The 13,763-nt window shown below is 45.9% G+C and overlaps 1 protein-coding gene and 1 non-coding gene across 10 annotated transcripts in view; both read right to left on the bottom strand.

Annotated features, from left to right (window-relative positions):
• Window positions 1–13,763, bottom strand: part of STOX2 (storkhead box 2) — a 229,832-nt gene that overhangs the window by 198,874 nt on the left and 17,195 nt on the right. The window lies entirely within an intron of this gene.
• Window positions 993–1,125, bottom strand: LOC142829735 (small nucleolar RNA SNORA76). Its single transcript, XR_012904479.1, has one exon. It is a non-coding gene; the product is annotated as a small nucleolar RNA SNORA76 (small nucleolar RNA).

Here is a 13,763-nt window from a genome sequence, read left to right as displayed (position 1 = left end):
GTGTGAACACACACACACACACACACACACACACACACACACACGCCAGGTATCCGGTATTGTACCGGACAGTCTGGTATTTGTGTGCTCTGTCCAGTAAAAAAAAAAAAAAAAAAAGCCACAGAAAATACCAGACATATGCAATGTCCAGTATTTTCTGACTTTTCTGGCTGCGCACCGGATGGAAGCCAGGCATGCACGGGGGGAGTGGCTGGGAGTCCCAACTGGGAGGCGGAGCCGCGACTGCCGCAGGGAGCACTCAGCCGGTTGAGTGTGAGGAGGAGAAGGGGAAGCCTCCTCCTCACTCGTGCGTCGCTGGGAGCCTGAGCAGGACAGGCAGCAAGTGCCCAGGTCAGTCCCACTCCCCGCCGGCCAATTTGCTCACACCCCAATTCCTGGCAGGCCAGTTCTCCCCCACTTCCCCTCCTGATCTTCCCTAGCCAGCCCCCTGCACCTCCCCAGCTCTGCTTCCCGCCAGCCCGTTCCTCTTCCTGATCTCCCCTGGCCAGAACCGCTGCACTCCCGCCCGCCCGCCCCCCCCCCCCGCCAGCTGTGCTTCCCGCTCCCCCTTCCTCCCGGCCACCCTCCCGGCCCCCAATTCCCCCAGCTCTGCTTCCCACTGGCCCATTCCTCTTCCTGATCTCCCCCGACCAGCACCGCTGCACTCCCCCCCCCTCCCGCCAGCAGTGCTGCCCGCTCCCCCTTTCTCCCGGCCACCCTCCTGGCCCCCAACACTAGCTGCGCCTCCCCCCCCCAGCAGACCAGGGACACGGGGAGCAAAGCCGCAGCGGTGGGGTGCCTCGCCTCTGAGGCTTTGCTCTGGCACAGGACCCGCCGCCGCTGCGGCTTTGCTCCCAGTGCCCCTGGTCTGCTGGAGACGGTCCCCAGCAGACCAGGGGCACCGGGAGCAAAGCCGCAGCCGCGGCGGGGTCCCGCGCTTCTGAGGCTTTGCCAGAGCAAAGCCTCAGAAGCGTGGGACCCCGCCACGGCTGCGGCTTTGCTCGCGGTGCCCCTGGTCTGCTGGGGACCGTCTCCAGCAGACCAGGGGCACCGCGAGCAAACCCGCTGGGGCTGCGGCTTTGCTCCCGATGCCTCTGGTCTGCAGGAGACGGTTCCCAGCAGACCAGGGGCACTGGGAGCAGCTTTTCTCGCCCCGGAGATCAAGGTGGCTGACCACTGCCTGCGAGCTCCGGGGTGAGAAAGCCCTGTTCGTAAGTGCGGATCCAATGTAAGTCTGTAGTTGAAACCATGATAGCAGCTTGTGGAGTAGAGAAAGACGGAGGGACAGGTGATGAGAGTGCAAAATGGAACCTTCTTGGATAGTAAGAAATGAGAGTACCAAGAGCCTACCAGAGGAGCTGTTGAAGGAACCGCTAGAGAGGTAGGAGAATCAGGAGAAGGAGAGTGTTCAGTGTTGAAAGCAGGGGAGGCAAAGGAGAAGGAGAAATCAGTACAGGTCCTGAGATATGCCCAGAAAAAGGTCATTAAAACAAAAAACACACACCACACAAACCTGGTGAGAGAGTTTGAGTGAAGTGGAAAGTAGGGATGTGACTGGTTAACCAGTAAACTTAGTAGTTACAGTTAACGGGTGGGGTGGGCAGCCCTTTGTTGACAGGGCCAGATTAAGACCTTTAGAGGCCCTAAGCACTGAAAAGATTATGGTGCCCCCCATATGTAATTCAAAATAAAAACAATACTATACCGTAAAATCTTTTTTTTTTTTTTGGTGCCCCTGCTTTGCTGGTGCCCTAAGCACATGCTTAGTCTGCTTATTGGGTAATCTAGCCCTGCTTGCTCACCACAGGCAGGGGGCTACTCCAGCCCTGAAGGACCCCAAGGGTGTGGGCCACTCCAGCCCAGCTGGAGCAACCCCACCCACGGCAAGCAAGGGTGTTCCAGCCCAGTTGCAGCAGCCCCTGTCCACAGCGGGCCCAGTCTGGCTAGGGTATCCCCCACCTGCAGCAGGAAGGGCCACTCCAGCCCAGCTGTACAGGCAAGGGGACCGCCCCTTTTTGATCAGTTAACCGGTTAAACATAATGTTTACTTCCACATACTTTACTATGCAGTTGACATGATCGGTATTTCCTCCACTTATTACCGGATTTCACACCCTTTCCTCTCAGTTATGAGAAAATGAGTCTTTCCCTTCCTCAACAATATAAACTTTTCTGCACTCATAGCTGCTTTCCGTCCTTGCTAGAGATCTATACAAAGCAGCTGTTCTTTGGGATTCTGGTTTTGCCTTGAAAATTCCAATTCCTCTTCACATTGCACAAGATTTTTACTTTTATATGTGATACAAATTAGTCCAAACCCTTTAATTTGTTAAAGGAAAATAATTCACAGGAAGATTATAGCAATTTTTTTGCAGATCCCTATAGCATGGCATTGTGTTCTGTTGCTGGATCACTACTGAACACAATGGCAAGGCTCAGACGAGCTAGCCAGCTAAATTATGCAAACAACTGATTAAAGCAACTACCAAAATATCAGAGACAGATGCCCAATACATTTCCTGCCCCATATGATTTTTTTCCCTTTACTCATTAAGCTAGACACAATACCCTGGCCAGAGCTTGCTTGGCAGCTAATAGTCTTTTGCTATTTGTTAAGATAATTAGTAAAAAACTCTCCTCTCCTAAAAACAGGATCCTAATTTACATCTTTACACACGTGACCTCATTTAGAGACAAAGTTTGGTTCTTTTCATCAAGTCTTTACTAAATTTTGGCAGAAGGCCACTATTTCCCCATCCCGAGCAACAATGCTGCACCTTTTGTGGATAGTGAAGGCCACACTCTTACCCTCTCTCAGTAATGGAGGTTTTATTTTAATCACTGACTCAGGTCACTAAAACATTTTTCATCCTTTTGATGATACAAGTGATTTTTGGAGGGTGAGAATTTCATCCATGGGAATGGGGTTTCCATTCTTTTAAATCCACTCATTAGAAAACACAGGCTTTCCCACCGTTTCCTTACTACTCCTTTGACACTGCTAAGGTATTATCTCCATCGTACAGAATGTGGCACACAGAATAATTGTGTGACTGTGAGCATATCAAAAAGTCAGACACAGAGCCAGAAAGAATAACTCAGTCTCATGAATTCCTGTCTTTGGTTACAAGGCCATTTTTTCCCTTTTGATAAATCCGCCAAGCTATTAAGGGTATGTCTACATGACCAAAAGAAAAAAAGAGAGAGAAAAAACACCCAACAGTCTCAGAGCCCAGTCAATAGGATAACCAGCTATCAGGTTCTTGACCAGAATGCTCATTTGAAAAGGGATCAGTACTGCTCTGGTCAATACCGCTGACTGGCAGCTAGAAGTCCAATTGGCAGTGCAGCAGAGCTAAGGCAGGCTCCCAGAAGCAGCTGGCACATTCCTTCGGCTTGGGGGCAGTGTCAGGGTCTCTACACACAGCTCCATTCCAAGTGCTGGCTTCACAGATCCTGTTGGCCAGGAACCACAGCCAATGGGAGTGGTGGGAGCCAAGCCAGACGCTTCCAGGAGCCACCTGAAGTGAGCACCACCTGGCCAGACCCTGACCCCAAACTCCCTCCCACACTCCAAAGCCCTGCCCCAGGTTGGAGCCCCCTCCCATACACAAACTGCCTTCTGGAGCCCATGCCCCCTCACCAGTCCTAAGCCCTTTCCCACACTACAACCCCCTCACCCTCAGCCCACAGATCATTCCTACACTCCAAACCTCTCATCCCTGGCCCCACTCCAAAGCCTACACACCCAGACGGAGCCCAAATCCCTTCCCACACCTGAACTGCCTTACCTAGCCCGGTGAAAGTCAGTAAGAGCAAGGGGACAGCGAGTGATGTAGTGAGAGAAGGTGGGCCGCGGAAAAGGGGGCATGGCAGCAGCAGGGCATGGGTGTTCGGTTTTGTGCAGTTAGAAAGTTGGTAACCCAACAGGTCAACTAATTCTGGCTCACATGGCTCATGCTGCATAGCTAAAATAGTGAAGACACTTCAACCGAGGCTGGAGCCTAGGCTCTGAAACCCAGAGAGGGTGGTGGTCTCAGAGCCCCAAGTGGGAACGTCTACACTGTTGCTTTTAGCTCCGTGGCATGAGTCGAGTCAGCTGAGCCAGACTCTGAGACTCACTGCTGTGGGCTGTTTACTGCAATGTTGACATACTACAGACATTGACTTCCTTTAGCTCTGGGAGATGGTCAACCCCCCTCATTTCACCCCAAAACTCACCTGACCTCTTCTCCAAAGCCCCCCAACCCTGTCCTGCCTCTTACCTGCCACTCTTCAAGCTCCCTCCATTCCCACTCCTCCCTCTCCCTTTCAGAGATGCCTGCACACTGCAAAACAGCTGATTGCATTAGGCACTGGGTGCTGGGAGAGAAGATCAATGGGGGCACTGGAGGTCAGGGGCGAGGGGAGCAGGCTGCCAGTGGGTGCACAGCACCCACTAATTGTTTTCAAGTTGGTGTTTCAGCCACATAGGTCAGCATCTGTGGACATCAAATAAGAGCCCACAATTTAGTACCAGAATTGGAACCAACATTTATGATAATCCCAAGGAACAGCAAGGGATTGAGAGTATTAACTCCCACTGATGAGAACAGCCTTTGGTGGTCTCTTTATGGGATATAATTTAAGGTATTTCAGAGAAAAGAAGAGGCTGTCTTTCTGTAGCACTTTGGATTTGTTTAACCTATTCTTAAATATAGAAATGTATTATGCAGTTATTGTTTCTCTGTTGCTGATTTATCTGGCTGAGTGAGCCAGTTGGATCATGTAGAGGAATGAGAGGTAACATTAGGATTATTTTCTGTAATTTCTAATTTTCTTAAGGATGAAAGCCTGAAATAGAAATAATTACCTGGAATGCAGTTATTGTATAAATCCTTTTTTATTTTACTTTAATAGGATATAACTGTGGTCTTGTAGGCATCTGTAAAATAAATGCTAATATTTTTAAACTATAGGTATGTCCAAAGTGTGTCTATTGCATACTGTTCCGCCTGCATAAAGAGAGAATACCAATTATGAATATATTCAAAATCTTGCAGCATGGACCATTATTTAAAAGTATTCAAGGTAGTTTGAATATACAGTACCACAGAGATGGATGTAAAGAATGGGAACAAGGAGAGTCAATGCAACTTAAGAATGTCACTAAGTGATGTCAAACACCACAGCTACCAAAAGGTAAGCCCCAAGAGATCCAGAGAGTTGGTTAATAAGCCAACCATTAGATACTTATCCAAAACCTTGCCTCTACTCCTCAAACCTGAATACACCTACCCATAGGCACAAGCCTTTCCCCTATTCATCCACTACACCTTTCAAGCTCTTTCTGGCACACCCATACACCCAGCACATCTAGAATTTCCACAGGACCTCAGACCAGCTTCCCCTTTTTTATCTTGTACTAAGGATGTTAAATTTAAATTAATCAACTAATCGATTAGTTGATAACGATGCCTCCACCTTTGAAATGTATCAAAGTTCTTGCTACATTTCAAAGGTGGAAGCTCAGCTCCCCTTTCCCCCATGCGTATAGAAGCTGTGTGTCAGGCAGTGGCGGCCCCAGCAGCCCCTGGAGGGAGGGGGGGAGGCGGCTGATCCTGCCAGACTGGAGCATCCCTGCCTGTGGCACACTAGGCCCCACAGAGCTGGAGCAATTCAATGACCATAAATAATAAGCATCATCCAGTAAGAGTGATGTTCACCATTCACATACCTATTTTGAATAGGAGTTTAATACCTAGGATTTATTGTTTTATATTGATCTGCGTGCACACATGCACGCGCTAGGTTGTTTTTTTGTTTTTAAAACCACCCAGCTGCTGGCCTTTTTTGAGCTTTTAAAAGATTTTAAATAATAAGTATTAATTTTTGTATTTTATAGGAATACCTATAATTATTTTAAAAATTTTATTTAATGATAATTTTTATTGCTTTAGTTGCTTTATTATTGACAAAGGGATTAAGGGTGTTTATTTTGGATTTCTATTTTTATACTTATTTCATGTTTAATATTAATCATTTAATGTAAAAAAAAAAGTGAAACTGTGAGAGCATCACAGGAGAAGATGAAGCAGAGCCCAAGTGGAGCCTGCAATGCATAGAATCCCTTTCCCCTTCCGAGGAGAGCAGCATGGCCCAAGGCAGAAGGGTGAAATTCTGGCTCGCCCCTACAGAAAAATTGCTGATCCCTGCTTTAAGCCCTTGAGTCAGCAAACATTTACATAAGTGTATAACTTTCCTCATGAATAATCATATTAAAGTTAATGGAACTACCCATTTGAATACAGTTGTACTTGCATAGGTGTCTGCAAAGATTGGGGCCCACAGGCCTGTCAGATATTGAAGCAAAGATGATCTGAGTAAGGAGCTTGCAAACTAAAAGCAGTTTCTAAAATGACCATTATTGACTATCTGCCATTTTAAGGATAATCTCTATCACAGATGTACACAGGGGTGCTGAGATGACTCAGGAATATGATCCTGGAACCACAGATCCTGCCTGCAATAGGTGCAGATGTTTTGTGACAGGCCAGCAGCCTGCTGTGGAAAAGTTCTCTATTTTTTTCCTTCCTTCCCTCTCTTTTTCCAGCTGTGAGGGTTACTCCTTGAAAGGAAGACTTCAGGATAGAGGATGCGGCACCACTGGGATCAGCTAGTGGCTCAGTACTCCGATCCTGTGATCAGTTACATGGGAAGAGCTTTTGGAGTGGGGATGCTGAGCCCCTTTATCCCTGTCTGCACCCCTCACTGCCCCCTAGAGCTGGGACTGGGAATAGGACTGTGGTTTCAGGAGAGGATGACATAGACAGGGTAAGGTGACAGAGGCTGGGGCCACAGCTAGGGGTGGCCAGGCCAGACCCTGCATGCGGGGCTGGCAGCGGAGCCAGACCATGCGCAGACAATGGGGCCCCCTGGCAGCAACAGGGCCGGTGGCCACACCACATGCAGGGGCTGGCAGCGGAACACCCAGACACAAGGCTGGCTACAGAGCAGTGCCCTTAGCCAGCAGCAGGAATAAGGCCGGCAGCCGAGTGGGACTCAGGGTCAGTGGTAGAGTACCTGGGTAGTAGTGGGCCCAGTGGCCTGGGCGGCCAGAATGTCAGGCATAAAACTTGGGGTGCTGCAGCACCTGCCACTCCTATAGTCCCTGCACCTTTGCTCGTGATGTCCACATCAGTTTTCTTGAGATGCTACAAAGATGTATTGACAGTGTGTTTCCTCTGACCACCACAGGATCTCTCACCATGGGTGAGCTGACAGCAGAAGACTTATTTTGGGAGGTGAGAATAATCGTAATAAACAACTCCATTAGTAATATGCCTCCAGTTACCACAACTTCCTGCAAGAGCTTGCAATTTTAGAGCTCAGGGAAGATCTCACTGTTTTCCTTTCAGTGACAGATACAACTTCACAAACTCATTTTTCTGGTCCTGACGAAAAAGGTGAGTCCGTAAAAGGAGAGCCAAGGCAGTACAATAGCTGGCATACCAGTGCTGTGACCCCATGTAACCTGACAATGGTGAACTCAAACTGGAGCACCTCAGGGCAAGGAGGAGGGGAAAACCAATACATCACGTTTTCTGGATTTCAATGACACACACCGCGGTGTGCTACCAACTATTTCTGCTCTCCTACTTAATGAAGTCAAACTGCTGTAAACTTTAATCACCTGTGACCTGGAAAATTTGGTGACAATCCACCACAGGAAAGACATAATTGTATCAATCTAAGGTTTCAGTGATTCTCTTAGCTATGTGAGGCAACTACAAATCTCTCTCAAGAGTCTTCCTGCAAATTCTTAAGGAATTCTCTTGATGTAAAAACTGATTTCAAATGACTCATTACAAGGAGAATAGTGTAACATGCTCACATGTACACACCCCTTTATTTAATATGCTGGAAATTTAACAACAAAAACATTTTGAAATATCAGTGCATGTCAAGCACAAGCTGGAAAATACTAAAAAGCTGAAAATTAGAAGGCAACTGCTTAAATCTTAATTTGTGCCAGTTTCTAGCTGCTCTTCCTCCTGTTTGCAGACATTCATGTTTCAGAACATTTACTACGTTTTAGGCTTACATTTGTGGGTACTTAGTCTTAGCCTAGAGAAATCTTAGCAAAAAAACTTTTAGACACTTAGTAATGTAAAATACATTAAATCCCATTGTGCAAAATTATTAGCCACAACAGTAACTCAAACTCTGATACATAAGACATGAGAATCTAGCAACTTTTAAATATAGCAAAGAAATTTTGATTGTATTGGTTGCCAATGCTCAATACTGTTCAATCATTATAATTACAAAGTGACTTATAAGTTGTCCAGTTTAGTTGTCTGTTGTTCCAAATCATCCTGATTTATACAAAAATCCACCTCCAATTTTTCTTGTTCTTAAAACCAATTTACTTCCTACAAATAAATAGCTGAGTTGAGCCAACAGAAATCTGAAACAAGACACAAGAGAATGTGAAAGTTCCTCTGAAATGTGAACATGGTGTCCCTAGCCTCTGTTTGTCAGAGGGTGGAGATGGATGGCAGGAGAGAGATCGCTTGATCATTATCTGTTCGATTCACTCCCTTTGGGACATCTGGTATTGGCCACTGTCAGCAGACAGGGTACTGGTCTGGATGGACCTTTGGTCTGACCCAGTATGGCCATTCTTATGTTCTTAACAGATTAACTTCAGGATCAAACCCTTGATAAGAGCAAAAAGGAGAACAGACAAACAGGAAACACTCAGGTACAGGAACAATTGAGGAGTCTAAAGTCAGACTAAATCAAATGATTCAATAACCTAAGTAAACATTGTGGTTGCCTTGAGAACAGTTCAACTACATAAAGGAGAGCAAAGTTACAATGAGCAGGAAAATGAAGTTGTGGCAGAAATAAGCATGTTCATTTGTTTTGTCCATATTCCATTCCTCCATTCATTATGATACAACCTCTCAGCATTCAAAGCAGGGAAAAGTCTTTTCAAATGTACAGTTATATTTCAGTTGTTTAAAGGAGCTGTTGTTCATACACGATAGAAATGGACATGATGGAAGTAACTGTCAAAAGAAAAGAGGTCACAAAAGACAGTATCAGAGTAAAAAGAAGTCAAAAATCCTTGACCAGGCCTATCTATATTAAAAGTACAGCAAAACATGGCTGAGCCAGGGCCAACTATTTGCTTTGTACCAAGCAAGTATCAACAATCTCTCCCCCCCCCCCCCTCCCCGAATGCCTCACAATAGGACAGCGATTAATTAAATAATCATGTAACCACATCAAATTTTAGTGATTACACAACTACTCAAGGGCAGGGCTGGCAGCCAGTGTGCTCCAGTCTCACTACTGGGGAACCCCATGCTGCTGCCTCTGTAGAAGTTTAAAAACTAGCTCCCCACAAAGGCGGGCTCCTGCCTGCTGCCTCTCATACAGAGGCAGCAGGCAGGGTGGCATCAGCCACTGTCCATGGGGGCCCAAGCTCCCCACAGACAGGATATGAACCGGCACCCCAAAGAGCAGCAGCCTCTGTCTAAGGAGAACCTGGGCCCACCGTGGACAGAGGCTGCTCTGCAGTAGCCTCCCCTACGCCCATACCCATGTTGCTGCCTCAGGGAGGTGCAGGCAGCTACCCCTGAGCATCAGCTCCTGCCTGTCACCCCTCACTGCCTCAGAGAGGCAGTGGGGAGGAGGGAGAACAGCTGGCTCTGCGGAGCCATTGCACAAGGAGAGCCGACTTAAAAGCCGGCTTCCTACATGCATCAGTTCCCACCTACCCCTCTCCCCCCCACACCTGCTCCTGCCTCTGATAGAGAAGCAGCGGAGGGTGGGGGGGAAAGGGGAAAGTGGCTTGTGTAGGCCAATATGCTTGTGGAGTTGGCTTGAAAGCTGGCTTCTGGTGTGTACCAGTTCCTGCCTGCCCCCTCATGCTCTGCGCTGCTGCCTCTCTATGGGTATGTCTACACTACCCTCCTAGTTCGAACTAGGAAGGTAATGTAGGCATACCGCACTTGCAAATGAAGCCTGGGAACGCCTCATTTCACGAGGAGTAACGGTAGTTCGAACTAGGAAGCCGAGTTCAAACTACCTAGTTCGTGCCCCGTGTAGCCGCGCTGCACGGGGTTCGAACCAGCGGGGTTTTAAAAATGGCGGCGCCCCGCTTATGCAAATGAAGCCCAGGAAATTCAAATCCCGGGCTTCATTTGCAAGTGCGGTATGCCTACATTACCCCGCTAGTTCGAACTAGCGGGGTAGTGTAGACATACCCTATCTGTGGCAGCACCATGGGGTTTGGGGAGGGAGCAGGTGGCTCCGTGGAGCTGGTGCTCATGGGGAGCCAACTTAAAACATGTAGACTCGATAAGCTGTGTGTGATTGATCAGATTAATTGATAAGACTAGGCTTATCAGTTAATCACGTATTCAACTACACACATTGACATCCTTACCAGAAAGCATACAGTTAGAGCTTAAAAATACATTATTAATGTAAGATAGTGGGCTGATGATGAAAAAATGACCCTAGTCATGGCTACAAATATCCATACAGGGAAAGAGTTTGGGATAATTACAATTGAAGTAATTATCTTTTTTTTCTCCTCCTTGTTGTAGTTCTCCCTATATTCTTAAATGTCCTATTCAGCACTCTGGACACGATAATTTCAGAGAAATAAACTGAAAACTAAATCAACTGCACTGACCACATCCAAAAATAAAACATTAGAACACTCGCCCTGATCTAGCAAGGTCCTACAAGGACACGGTTATGGGGGTAACGACGCACCTCTGAGCCTTCTCCACTCTCCATGAGTGCACACTCTCAGGTGCTAGGCCTTGGGCCTTCAACTATTGGAGTGGAAGCCCTGATGATTTTCCCACTCTCCAGGCCAAGGGCCACAGCAACCTGCGAACCTATGCTGCTTGTCCAGCAGCAACAATTGGAGTTCAGTGTCTACAGTTCTTCCCTTCAGGAGCTTGCGTCCAGTGGTGAATACAGTGACCAGACAGACTGAAATTATTGCCCTTTATTGCCCTAAATAGCTGCTCCCTCCCCAGAAAGGGCATTACTTGTTCACACACAGATCTTTTGAGTCTCCTGTGTTTACAAACCAATCAGGTCACCAATGCCACTTGAAAACCATGTGCAATGAGTTGGGGGGGGGGAAGGGGAGATAGGACATGGAATGGCTCCTGCATGGTCTGTTAACTGTTGGCAGGTGAATGTTATCTGAAGCCATTGTACCCTTTCCTAAGTGCATACATCCTCTTCTTGAATTAACCCTATCCTTTCATACAGTAAATAGACAAACAGAACATATGGTATTCAACACTTTAAGCAGGTGAGTACTTCAGGGACGTTGTGCCCAAAATGCCACTCAAGCATTCAGGGAATGCATTAGGAGGTCTCTGCTTTCTGCTCCAATAACGAAAATGAAATGAAAGAGACAAGAACTCCAACTGCAAGTCATCTTAAGCTTCTTTCATACAGATATTTAGAAACTAAACTTCATTAAGAAAACTAATACCCAAAAGTGATTAGAAAGAAAAAAAAATGGTGTAGGATTATTGACCTCATAGCTAGTTGACTGAAAGAGGAAGATTGATGCTCCAGCTTCCCAATGACATTCTGTGGAGCTCAGGAAGATGAATGCAAATGTAGCAACCATCAATACTGTAATCAATCAGAATCAAGATGGGCAATTGTTTTTAATTGTTTTGGCAGCTGTCAGACTTGCTACTACATTACATCAAAACAACATTTGCAAGCAAGTGAACAACCAAGACACTTCTCCACATTTCAACTAACCTAGAACAGGTGACTGGCCTTATCCCTCCCCAACATTTGCATAAAAATATTCAAACTCACAGCAAAGGAATTTTAGACATTTGAAATCACAGAATCTCATCTTTAAAAGGACAGAACAAATTTGAAAAAGTCCTTTGTCTGAATAAGTTTTGAATAATATTATTTTATTACAAGAAGAGACAGATTTTTTCCCCAATTATTTCCAGTTGGTGGCCTGGTCATTTTCACTGTGTCTCCTGTAACAGTAAGTTAGTTTCCCTTGCTATTTGTGAGAATCTTTTCACATGATACATAGAGTATAATAAAAAAGGCTCAGAGGGGTAACCATTTTAGTCTGTATCTGCAAAAACAACAAGGAGTCCTTTGACACCTTAAAGACTAATAGATTTATTTGGGCATAAAAGTTTTTTTGGGTAAAAACCACTTTGTCAGACTCATGAAGTGGAAATCAGAGAGGTAGGGATATCTATAATGTATTAGCATATCCAAAGAAGGGAGTGTAGGACCTGTGTTAATGAGGCCAAGTCTGTCAGGATGGATGTGGACTCACTCCCAGCAGTTGATGGGAAGGTCTGAATACAAAGAGAGGGTCTTTGTATTTATAGTGATAGAAATGTAGCCGTGTTAGTCTGGGGTAGCTGAAGCAAAATGTAGGACAATGTAGCACTTTAAAGACTAACAAGATGGTTTATTAGATGATGAGCTTTCGTGGGCCAGACCCACTTCCTCAGATCAAATAGTGGAAGAAAATAGTCACAACCATGTATACCAAAGGATACAATTAAAAAATGAACACATATGAAAAGGACAAATCACATTTCAGAACAGGAGGAGGATGCGGGGGGGGGGGGGGGGGAGGAAGGAAGGAAGGTGGTAAGTGTCTGTGAATTGATGATATTAGAGGTGGGGAGAGTGGGATGTCTGTGAGCTAATGGTATTAGAGGTGATAATTGGGGAAGCTATCTTGGTAATGGGTAAGATAGTTTGAGCATTTGTTCATTCCTTCCCGGAGAGTGTCGAATTTTAACATGAATGACAGTTCAGAGGATTCCCTTTCAAGTGCAGATGTAAAAGGTCTTTGTAGCAGAATGCAGGTGGTTAAGTCATTGAAAGAGTGTCCTTTCTGGTTAAAATGGCAAGAAACTGTTTTTTCTTTGTGATCTTGTCTGATATCTGTTTTGTGGGCATTAATCCTTTGGCGAAGTGTCTGAGATGTTTGTCCAATGTACATAGCAGACGGACACTTTCGGCACATGATAGCATAAATTATATTTCTGGATGTGCAAGAATATGTGTTCTTGATCTTATAACTCACTTGGTTAGGTCCAATAATGGTATCAGCAGAATGATTATGTGGACAAAGCTGGCAACGGGGTTTGCATTTTGCTTTGTATTTATAGTGAGACAACAATTTTAAGTCCTTGTTCAGTCCTAATTTGATTGTGTTAAATTTGCAAATGAATTGCAGCTCTGCTATTTCTCTTTCTAGTCTGGTTTTGAAGTTTTTTGGTAAAAGGATGGCTACTTTTAAATCTGTTACTGAGTGTCCAAGGTTGTTAAAGCATTCTCCTTGCGATTTTTGTATGTCACCTTTCTGGATGTCTGATTTGTGTCCATTTATCCTTTGGCTCAGAGTCTGTCCAGTATGGCCAATATACATAGCAGAAGGGGCACTGCTGGCACACATCACATTAGTAGATTTGCAGGTAAATGAGACCCTGATGGGGTGGCTGACGTGGCTTGGTTCTGTGATGGTGTCACTCGTACAAATATATGGACAGTGTTGGCAATGGGATTTGGTGCAAGACAGGTTTCAGGATTAAGTGTTTCTGTGGTGGGGGGTATGGCTGCTGGTGAGTATTTACTGCAGGTAAGGGTTGTCTGTAAGTGAGGACTGGTCTGTCTCCCAAGGTCTGTGAGAGCAAGGAATCACTTTCCAGATTGGGTTATAGATCATCAATGAT

The sequence above is a fragment of the Pelodiscus sinensis genome, chromosome 5, assembly GCF_049634645.1.
Source record: "Pelodiscus sinensis isolate JC-2024 chromosome 5, ASM4963464v1, whole genome shotgun sequence".
NCBI lineage: Eukaryota > Metazoa > Chordata > Testudines > Trionychidae > Pelodiscus > Pelodiscus sinensis.
This window is presented reverse-complemented; position numbering and strand designations above follow the sequence as displayed.